The sequence below is a fragment of the Hordeum vulgare genome, chromosome 2H (assembly GCF_904849725.1).
Source record: "Hordeum vulgare subsp. vulgare chromosome 2H, MorexV3_pseudomolecules_assembly, whole genome shotgun sequence".
Taxonomy (NCBI): Eukaryota; Viridiplantae; Streptophyta; class Magnoliopsida; order Poales; family Poaceae; genus Hordeum; species Hordeum vulgare.
Genome location: NC_058519.1, coordinates 164,335,896 through 164,347,729, shown reverse-complemented (window position 1 = coordinate 164,347,729; position 11,834 = coordinate 164,335,896).

Genomic DNA, 11,834 nt, shown 5'->3' with positions numbered 1-11,834 from the left:
CTTCCTTCACAAACGTGACACGTTCCCTCTCGATACCAAGAGACTACCTCGAAGATGGTGCAGTTTACAAACGGCCTCGGGTAAGCCCCACCCAGACCGCGTCCAAACTTTTACGACACCGTACAAGGGGCATGTGATGACGTCGTGCCTGATCCTAAAGATGTCTGGCATCGTACCATTCTCCGAGGCTTCAAACAGTTTGATGAGGCATGTCACCAAAGTGATTTCGTACCCCCGATGGCTGGGGCTGCCCCTCCCACGCCTGCATAAGGCATACCCATTCACAAATACATCACATAGGATTTTCCATGCTTCTTATGGGCATGATTTCATGTGTCGCCTTGCAGATCTGCAATTTCGGACAATAAAACCCTAGAATTGCAATAAATGTCTCAAATATTGTAGTCGGGTCAGAAAAATGCACGGGCCTGACACGTGTCATTCGATGGCCTCCTCTGAGAGCACGAGGAGTTTCGATGCCAACGGAGCAACATGACCAACACTTCCTTCACAAACGTGACACGTTCCCTCTCGATACCAAGAGAATACCTCAAAGATGGTGCAGTTTACAAGCGGCCTCGGGTAAGCCCCACCCAGACCGCGTCCAAACTTTTACGACACCCTTCAAGGGGCATGTGATGATGCCTGGCATCCTACCCTCTTCCGAGGCTTCAAACGGTTTGATGAGGCATGTCACCCAAGTGATTTCGTACCCCCGATGGCTGGGGCTGCCCCTCCCACGCCTGCACAAGGCATGCCCATTTCACAAATACATCACATAGGATTTTCCATGCTTCTTCTGGGCATGATTTCATGTGTCGCCTTGCAGATCTGCAATTTCCGACACTGTAACCCTAGAATTGCAATAATGTCTCAAATATTGTAGTCGGGTCAGAAAAATGCACGGGCCTGACACGTGTCATTCCATGGCCTCCTCTGAGAGCACGAGGAGTTTCGATGCCAACGGAGCAACATGACCAACACTTCCTTCACAAACGTGACACGTTCCCTCTCGATACCAAGAGAATACCTCGAAGATGGTACAGTTTACAAGCGGCCTCGGGTAAGCCCCACCCAGACCGCGTCCAAACTTTTACGACACCCTACAAGGGGCATGTGATGATGCGTGGCATCCGACCCTTTTCCGACGCTTCAAACGGTTTGGTGAGGCATGTCACCCATGTGATTTCGTACCCCCGATGGCTGGGGCTGCCCCTCCCACGCCTTCACAAGGCATGCCCATTTCACAAATACATCACATAGGATTTTCCATGCTTCTTCTGGGCATGATTTCATGTGTCGCCTTGCAGATCTGCAATTTCCGACACTGTAACCCTAGAATTGCAATAATGTCTCAAATATTGTAGTCGGGTCAGAAAAATGCACGGGCCTGACACGTGTCATTCCATGGCCTCCTCTGAGAGCACGAGGAGTTTCGATGCCAACGGAGCAACATGACCAACACTTCCTTCACAAACGTGACACGTTCCCTCTCGATACCAAGAGAATACCTCGAAGATGGTGCAGTTTACAAGCGGCCTCGGGTAAGCCCCACCCAGACCGCGTCCAATCTTTTACGACACCCTTCAAGGGGCATGTGATGATGCCTGGCATCCTACCCTCTTCCGAGGCTTCAAACGGTTTGATGAGGCATGTCACCCAAGTGATTTCGTACCCCCGATGGCTGGGGCTGCCCCTCCCACGCCTGCACAAGGCATGCCCATTTCACAAATACATCACATAGGATTTTCCATGCTTCTTCTGGGCATGATTTCATGTGTCGCCTTGCAGATCTGCAATTTCCGACACTGAAACCCTAGAATTGCAATAATGTCTCAAATATTGTAGTCGGGTCAGAAAAATGCACGGGCCTGACACGTGTCATTTGATGGCCTCCTCTGAGAGTACGAGGAGTTTCGATGCCAACGGAGCAACATGACCAACACTTCCTTCACAAACGTGACACGTTCCCTCTCGATACCAAGAGAATACCTCGAAGATGGTGCAGTTTACAAGCGGCCTCGGGTAAGCCCCACCCAGACCGCGTCCAAACTTTTACGACACCCTACAAGGGGCATGTGATGATGCGTGGCATCCGACCCTTTTCCGACGCTTCAAACGGTTTGGTGAGGCATGTCACCCAAGTGATTTCGTACCCCCGATGTCTTGGGCTGCCCCTCCCACGCCTGCACAAGGGATGCCCATGTCACAAATACATCACATAGGATTTTCCATGCTTCTTCTGGGCATGATTTCATGTGTCGCCTTGCAGATCTGCAATTTCCGACACTGAAACCCTAGAATTGCAATAAATGTCTCAAATATTGTAGTCGGGTCAGAAAAATGCACGGGCCTGACACGTGTCATTCGATGGCCTCCTCTGAGAGCACGAGGAGTTTCGATGCCAACGGAGCAACATGACCAACACTTCCTTCACAAACGTGACACGTTCCCTCTCGATACCAAGAGACTACCTCGAAGATGGTGCAGTTTACAAGCGGCCTCGGGTAAGCCCCACCCAGACCGCGTACAAACTTTTACGACACCCTACAAGGGGCATGTGATGACGTCGTGCCTGATCCTAAAGATGTCTGGCATCGTACCATTCTCCAAGGCTTCAAACGGTTTGATGAGGCATGTCACCAAAGTGATTTCGTACCCCCGATGGCTGGGGCTGCCCCTCCCACGCCTGCACAAGGCATACCCATTAACAAATACATCACATAGGATTTTCCATGCTTCTTCTGGGCATGATTTCATGTGTCGCCTTGCAGATCTGCAATTTCCGACACTAAAACCCTAGAATTGCAATAAATGTCTCAAATATTGTAGTCGGGTCAGAAAAATGCACGGGCCTGACACGTGTCATTCGATGGCCTCCTCTAAGAGCACGAGGAGTTTCGATGCCAACGGAGCAACATGACCAACACTTCCTTCACAAACGTGACACGTTCCCTCTCGATACCAAGATAATACCTCGAAGATGGTGCAGTTTACAAGCAGCCTCGGGTAAGCCCCACCCAGACCGCGTCCAAACTTTTACGACACCCTACAAGGGGCATGTGATGATGCCTGGCATCCTACCCTTTTCCGAGGCTTCAAACGGTTTGATGAGGCATGTCACCCAAGTGATTTCGTACCCCCGATGGCTGGGGCTGGCCCTCCCACGCCTGCACAAGGCATGCCCATGTCACAAATACATCACATAGGATTTTCCATGCTTCTTCTGGGCATGATTTCATGTGTCGCCTTACAAATCTGCAATTTCCGACACTAAAACCCTAGAATTGCAATAAATGTGTCAAATATTGTAGTCGGGTCAGAAAAATGCACGGGCCTGACACGTGTCATTCGATGGCCTCCTCTGAGAGCACGAGGAGTTTCGATGCCAACGGAGGAACATGACCAACACTTCCTTCACAAACGTGACACGTTCCCTCTCGATACCAAGAGACTACCTCGAAGATGGTGCAGTTTACAAGCGGCCTCGGGTAAGCCCCACCCAGACCGCGTCCAAACTTTTACGACACCCTACAAGGGGCATGTGATGACGTCGTGCCTGATCCTAAAGATGTCTGGATCGTACCATTCTCCGAGGCTTCAAACTGTTTGATGAGGCATGTCACCAAAGTGATTTCGTACCCCCGATGGCTGGGGCTGCCCCTCCCACGCCTGCACAAGGCATACCCATTCACAAATACATCACATAGGATTTTCCATGCTTCTTCTGGGCATGATTTCATGTGTCGCCTTGCAGATCTGCAATTTCCGACACTAAAACCCTAGAATTGCAATAAATGTCTCAAATATTGTAGTCGGGTCAGAAAAATGCACGGGCCTGACACGTGTCATTCGATGGCCTCCTCTAAGAGCACGAGGAGTTTCGATGCCAACGGAGCAACATGACCAACACTTCCTTCACAAACGTGACACGTTCCCTCTCGATACCAAGAGAATACCTCGAAGATGGTGCAGTTTACAAGCGGCCTCGGGTAAGCCCCACCCAGACCGCGTCCAAACTTTTACGACACCGTACAAGGGGCATGTGATGATGTCTGGCATCCTACCCTTTTCTGAGGCTTCAAACGGTTTGATGAGGCATGTCACCCAAGTGATTTCGTACCCCCGATGGCTGGGGCTGCCCCTCCCACGCCTGCACAAGGCATGCCCATGTCACAAATACATCACATAGGATTTTCCATGCTTCTTCTGGGCATGATTTCATGTGTCGCCTTGCAAATCTGCAATTTCCGACACTAAAAACCTAGAATTGAAATAAATGTGTCAAATATTGTAGTCGGGTTAGAAAAATGCACGGGCCTGACACGTGTGGTTCGATGGCCTCCTCTGAGAGCACGAGGAGTTTCGATGCCAACGGAGGAACATGACCAACACTTCCTTCACAAACGTGACACGTTCCCTCTCGATACCAAGAGAATACCTCGAAGATGGTGCAGTTTACAAGCGGCCTCGGGCAAGCCCCACCCAGACCGCGTCCAAACTTTTACGACACCCTACAAGGGGCATGTGATGACGTCGTGCCTGATCCTGAGGACTGGGGCTGCCCCTCCCACGACTGCACAAGGCATACCCATGTCACAAATACATCACATAGGACATCATATGGTTCAGAGTCATAAAGAAACCGATTTTATTCCTTCCAAAGTTTCAAGATTAGATTTAGTGCAACCAACATTTTTATTTTCTCGAAGTATGTAAAAGAAATAAAATTTGGCACTATACGTAATGCCTTAATAGTAATCTAAAAACCTTACAGTATTGCTCTAGGTATTTCTTTGTCATGTCAATAAAAAAACTATGATGTGAATTTGAAGTAATTAAATACCATACCAGATGAATGTCATGGAAGTTAAACACGGATATTCAAAATAAAAGTTAAACACGAATTTGCACACACATGAACATATTTTCATGTGTAAGCCGTGTGTACTTGTCATAGGGCACTCGGCTTACATTTTTGCACCCGGCTTACTCCATATACAGAAAACGCGGGAGTTAGCCAAATATCAGGCGCACTTTCTCCAAAATAGACCGCGCTTTCTGTTTTTTTTCCAAATCCTGCGCTCACTCACCTCTCCCCTCCACCTCGCGCAGCAAATCCCACCACTGCTCCCCACCGCACCGGCCCCCTTCACCGCCCCTGCGCCGGCCCCCTCCACCAGCCCTCCACTGCCGGCCCTCCACCGCCCCTGCGCCGGCCCTCCACCGCCCCCTCCACCAGCCCTCCACCGCCGGCCCTTCATCGCCCTGCGCCGGCCCTCCATCGCCCCCGCGCCGGCCCTCCTCCGCCCCCGCGCCGGCCCTCCACCGCCCCCGCGCCGGCCCTCCACCGCCGGGCCCCTCTACCGCCGGCCCCCTCCACCGCCCCTTCACCGGCCCCATCCACCGCCCCCTCCACCGACCGCCTCCACGGGCCCCTCCACCGCCCCCTCCACCAGCCCCCTCCACCGGCCCCTCCACCAGCACCCTCCAGCCCCTCCACCGGCCCCTCCACCAGCCCCCTCCACCGGCCCCTCCACCAGCCCCCTCCAGCCCCCTCCACCGGCCCCTGCACTGGTAAGTCTCTCTCTCCCTATCTCTCTCTCTCTTATCTCTCTGACTGGGTGTTTCTGTTTTTGCAGATAGACTAGGCTCCTCCAGCAGCAAGGTGCTCACAAACTAGGCTCCTCCAGCAGCAAGGTGCTAGAAGATTTTCCTCCAGCAGCAAGGTGCTCCTCCTAGCATTATTTGAGGTGGAAGGTTCATTTTAGGTGGTGCATGTATCTATGTAGCTAAGGTGGATATGCAGATATGCTATGAAGTGGTGTCAAGTTTTAGGTGATTTAAAATCAGAGATTCATTTGTTTGTTGGTGGTGCAATAGAAAACAACCTAAAATGTTTGAAAGGTTGTAGATTCTTACATTATAGTTTGAGAAAGGTGTTTGAATGGTGGTGCAACAGAAAACAACAGAAAATCTGATTTGTTTGAGAATTACATCAAAGAAAGCCATTTGGAATTTGGTCTTGCTAATAATTTCTTGGGTTAGTTTAGTTTTGAAGTAATAGTAACTATGGATGATATAACACGAGGAACATGGATAATTATCAAACATGTCGGGTGGCAAATAAACGAAGAACGACTTATTAAGGAACTGTAGAATATGTTGTGTTTTGGTTTGTGCATGTGAATTATGTTTGATTCTAGTTTTCACTTTATTGTAGGACACACATCAATTTGACATTGGAAGGGTCGTGGCAAGGCTTTTTGCTGGAGGGACAACCATTGCCGAGCACACTTCGAGGGTAAGAATAATTTGCCTCAAAGGATTTATATATATGTAAATCATGTAGCTAGCTAGTCGCGTTACCTATGCGTCTCCCGTTCGAAAAAGTTACATTATTTATAAATATGCAACTCTTTGCATATTTATAACCGTAACTCTTTCGAATTGTCCAGCGTTTTCCACGGACAGCCCGAGGATGTGTAGGTTGGCTTCGCTTTCATGCACTACTCCGATCCGACACAGAATTTTGGCAGCGTCTCCCCGTTGTTCTCCGGATACACATTCTCTCTGCTTATGTCGAGACGTGTATTTGGAGAACAGCGGGGAGGTGCTGCCAAAATTCTGTGTCGGATCGGAGTAGGGCATGAAAGCGAAGCCAACCTACACGTCCTCGGGTGGGATTAGGACCCATCTTTACCTATTAGGTAGTTTTGAGTTCATGCCGTAAAAACTGAATAGTTGTAATTAATTGAACTAATACTGGTTGAAACTACTTGGTCAATGAAAAACACATCAGATGGAGGATCGTGAGTGCATGTATAGTGGACGACTGAGTGGAGGGGATGTGCTTCCAGAATGGATTACAAAGACAAATCAGTTCTTGGAAGTAGCATTTGCCAGGCACACAGGACATGGTGGAGTTTGGTGCCCTTGCACCAGTTGTGGGAACAACAAGGAAAAAACAAAGGATGAAATGGGTTGGCACCTTCTTAAGAATGGGTTTATGCCAAACTACCATCGGTGGGTCGCGCATGGTGAGTTTGAGCCCCAGCGTGCGAGAGAGTCGGTGGTACGACAACGCACAGACTCACCCGAATATGTTACTCATGTTGAATTCATGCTAGATGACCTAGAAAATGCTGCAGCACCCGAAAATCCTGCCGTAGGTGACGAGGGGCTGGGGGAGGAGGATGAGGAGTAAATGACGAGTAAGTTCTATGAAACTTTGAATGGGGCACAGAGACCCTTACACGGGCATACAGAGGTCACTCAACTGGATGGCATGGCACGCCTGCTTGCTGTGAAGGCCCAGTTTGGCTGGACTAGATCTTCCTTTGATACACTTCTGACCGTTGTTCGCACTCTTTTGCCAAAAGACAACATTTTGCCAAAGAACATGTATGAGTCAAACAAAATCTTCACTGAACTTAAGCTGCCATATGAGCGGATACATGTTTGTCCAAACAAATCACTACTGAAATTCAGAAATTTGCCGTCTGCCAAGGCGGACGGCAAAGGGGGCAACCATGGACGGCAAAGGCTTTGCCGTCTGCCCCCTCATGGCAAAGTAGACGGTAAAAAAAAATCCGGTGAAGAGGCTCTTTGCCGTCTGCTTTCACAAAGCGGACGACAAAGAATCTTTGCCATGAGGGGGCAGACGGCAAAATAAGTGGGACGGCATATATTGCAACGTCCCCGTTAAGTGTTAACGACAGGCCTCCTCTCTTTGCCGTCTGCCTCCCCCCCTTTGCCATGTGGGGGCAGACGGCAAAGAGGGGAGAGAGAGGGGGCAGATTCTCTCTTTGCCGTCTGCCTCCCCCCCTTTGCCATGTGGGGGCAGACGGCAAAGAGGGGAGAGAGAGGGGGCAGATTCTCTCTTTGCCGTCTGCCTCCCCCCCTTTGCCATGTGGGGGCAGACGGCAAAGAGGGGAGAGAGGGGGGGCAGATTCTCTCTTTGCCGTCTGCCTTCCCCCCTTTGCCATGTGGGGGCAGACGGCAAAGAGGGGAGAGAGAGGGGGCAGATTCCCCCTTTGCCATCTGCCTCCACCCCTTTGCCATGTGTTGGCAGACGGCAAAGAGGGGAACCAGCCCCTTATTTATTTATTTTTTGTTATATCCAGCATTTTTAACAATAATTAGGATATATATATATATATATATATATATATATATATATATATATATATATTTGACATAAATAAATTTCTTTCCGTACTCATAACCATATTAAAATAACTCTCATCCATAGTGCATACATATTATGGAAGTTACATCCGTACCAAACCATATATTACACCAGTTTCATCCACGTGCATACAAAGTTTCATATATTCATATACTACAATAGTTTCAATACAACCCATGGTACAAGAAATCATCTTCAAGCATTCCATCAACCAAGCTTCCCGTGAAGTGAAGGTAATCTGCAAAATGACAAATAAGAAAGTTAGAAAAATAATACTAGATGAAGTAGTGTATATATAGGTTATTTCGGAGAGAAATTAGCTAAGTATAGACCATTTAGGAGCTAACTAAGCTAATTATGTCATTTAGGTGGAACCCTAGCTAACTATAGGAGAAGATAAAGAGAAGAAGAAGTAAAAGAAGGAGGAGGAGGAGGAGAAGGAGAAGGAAGAGGAGAAGAAGAAGAAAAAGGAGGAGGAGGAGAAGGAGAAGGAAGAGGAGAAGAAGAAGAAGGAGAAGAAGGAGAAGAAGAAGGAGAAGAAGGAGAAGAAGAAGGAGAAGGAGCGGTTCTCCTTCTTCTCCTTCTTCTCCTTCTTCTCCTTCTTCTTCTCCTTCTTCTCCTTCTTCTTCTTATCCTTTTGTGCCCTTCTTCTTCTCCTCCTCCCTCTCCTCCTTCTTCTTCTCCTTTTTCCTCTTCCTTCCTTTCATTTTCCTCTTTTTCTCTTCTTGTCCCCTTCTTCGGGCTAAATTGGCTAAGAATGCCTTTTTGGAGCTAATTATGTCATTTCGAGGATAATTAGCTAAGTATAGATCATTTTTTATTAAATAGGCCATTTTGGAGCTAACTAAGCTAATTATGTCATTTCGTAGGATAATTAGCCAATTTAGCCTTTCTTGGATAAGTCTAAGCTACGTAGAAGAAGAGATAGAGAAGAAGAAGTAAAATAAGGAGGAGGAGGAGGAGGAGGAGAAGAAGAAGGAAGAGGAGAAGAAGAAGAAAAGAAGAAGGAGAAGGAGAAGAAGAAGGAGAAGGAGAAGGAGGAAGAAGGAGGAAGAAGAAGGGGAAGGAGGAGCTCCTTCTCCTTCTCCTCCTTCTTCTCCTTCTTCTTCTCCTCCTCCCTCTCCTCCTTCTTCTTCTCCTTTTTCCTCTTCCTTCCTTTCATTTTCCTCTTTTTCTCTTCTTGTCCCCTTCTTCGGGCTAAATTGGCTAAGAATGCCTTTTTGGAGCTAATTATGTCATTTCGAGGATAATTAGCTAAGTATAGGTCATTTTTTATTAAATAGGCCATTTTGGAGCTAACTAAGCTAATTATGTCATTTCGTAGGATAATTAGCCAATTTAGCCTTTCTTGGATAAGTCTAAGCTATGTAGAAGAAGAGATAGAGAAGAAGAAGTAAAATAAGGAGGAGGAGGAGGAGGAGAAGAAGAAGGAAGAGGAGGAGAAGAAGAAGAAAAGAAGAAGGAGAATGAGAAGAAGAAGGAGAAGAAGAAGGAGGAAGAAGGAGGGGAAGGAGGAGCTCCTTCTCCTTCTCCTCCTTCTTCTCCTTCTTCTTCTCCTCCTCCCTCTCCTCCTTCTTCTTCTCCTTTTTCCTCTTCCTTCCTTTCATTTTCCTCTTTTTCTCTTCTTGTCCCCTTCTTCGGGCTAAATTGGCTAAGAATGCCTTTTTGGAGCTAATTATGTCATTTCGAGGATAATTAGCTAAGTATAGGTCATTTTTTATTAAATAGGCCATTTTGGAGCTAACTAAGCTAATTATGTCATTTCGTAGGATAATTAGCCAATTTAGCCTTTCTTGGATAAGTCTAAGCTACGTAGAAGAAGAGATAGAGAAGAAGAAGTAAAATAAGGAGGAGGAGGAGGAGGAGAAGAAGAAGGAAGAGGAGAAGAAGAAGAAAAGAAGAAGGAGAAGGAGAAGAAGAAGGAGAAGGAGAAGGAGGAAGAAGAAGGAGTAGGAGGAGCTCCTTCTCCTTCTCCTCCTTCTTCTCCTTCTTCTCCTTCTTCTTCTCCTCCTCCCTCTCCTCCTTCTTCTCCTTATTTTTCCTCTTCCCTCCTTTCATTTTTCCTCTTTTTCTCTTCTTGTCCCCTTCTTCGGGCTAAATTGGCTAAGAATGCCTTTTTGGAGCTAATTATGTCATTTCGAGGATAATTAGCTAAATATAGGTCATTTTTTATTAAATAGGCCATTTTGGAGCTAACTAAGCTAATTATGTCATTTCGTAGGATAATTAGCCAATTTAGCCTTTCTTTGATGAGTCTAAGCTATGTAGAAGAAGAGATAGAGAAGAAGAAGTAAAATAAGGAGGAAGAGGAGGAGGAGGAGGAGAAGAATAAGGAAGAGGAGAAGAAGAAGAAAAGAAGAAGGAGAAGAAGCAGAAGAAGAAGGAGAAGGAGAAGGAGGAAGAAGGAGGAAGAAGAAGGGGAAGGAGGAGCTCCTTCTCCTTCTTCTCCTTCTTCTCCTTCTTCTTCTCCTCCTCCCTCTCCTCCTTCTTCTTCTCCTCATTTTTCCTCTTCCTTCCTTTCATTTTCCTCTTTTTCTCTTCTTGTCCCCTTCTTCGGGCTAAATTGGCTAAGAATGCCTTTTTGGAGCTAATTATGTCATTTCAAGGATAATTAGCTAAGTATAGGTCATTTTTTATTAAATAGGCCATTTTGGAGCTAACTAAGCTAATTATGTCATTTCGTAGGATAATTAGCCAATTTAGCCTTTCTTGGATGAGTCTAAGCTACGTAGAAGAAGAGATAGAGAAGAAGAAGTAAAATAAGGAGGAGGAGGAGGAGGAGGAGGAGGAGAAGAAGAAGGAAGAGGAGAAGAAGAAGAAAAGAAGAAGGAGAAGGAGAAGGAGAAGGAGAAGGAGAAGGAGGAAGAAGGAGGAAGAAGAAGGGGAAGGAGGAGCTCCTTCTCCTTCTCCTCCTTCTTCTCCTTCTTCTTCTCCTCCTCCCTCTCCTCCTTCTTCTCCTCATTTTTCCTCTTCCTTCCTTTCATTTTTCCTGTTTTTCTCTTCTTGTCCCCTTCTTCGGGCTAAATTGGCTAAGAATGCCTTTTTGGTGCTAATTATGTCATTTCGAGGATAATTAGCTCAGCTCTGCCAGTACTAGCCATTCATCCTCAGGGATAAAGCCACGCAACATCACCGGCATTACCCGCTCAATCCATATGTGCCAATCATGACTCTTGAGCCCAAATATTTTCAATTTCTCAAGACTCGCTCCCCTCTTTAGATTCGCAGCATACCCATCGGGGAACATCAACCGCATTTTCACCCAAAATAGCATTTCCCTCATAGCTGGCCTTTCAAGATTGAACCATGCCTTTGGCTTCGCTATGCTTTGCTTTCCTTTCCGTTGTCGCAAGTTTTGCAACGGTCTATCACATAGAGCCTCCAAGTCGATTCTAGCCTTAGGATTATCTTTTGACTTCCCCTCTATGCCGAACAATGTACCAAAAATGGCCTCCGCAATATTCTTTTCAGTGTGCATCACGTCAATGTTGTGTGGGCAAAGGAGGTCTTTGAAGTAAGGGAGATCCCATAAGCATGACTTGTGAGTCCAGGCGTGTTCCGTATTATACCCTTTGAAGTATCCTGGACGCAAAGGATCGGGCTCGAGAGCGTTTAACTGATCAAGGGTCTGTTGGCCTGTCAA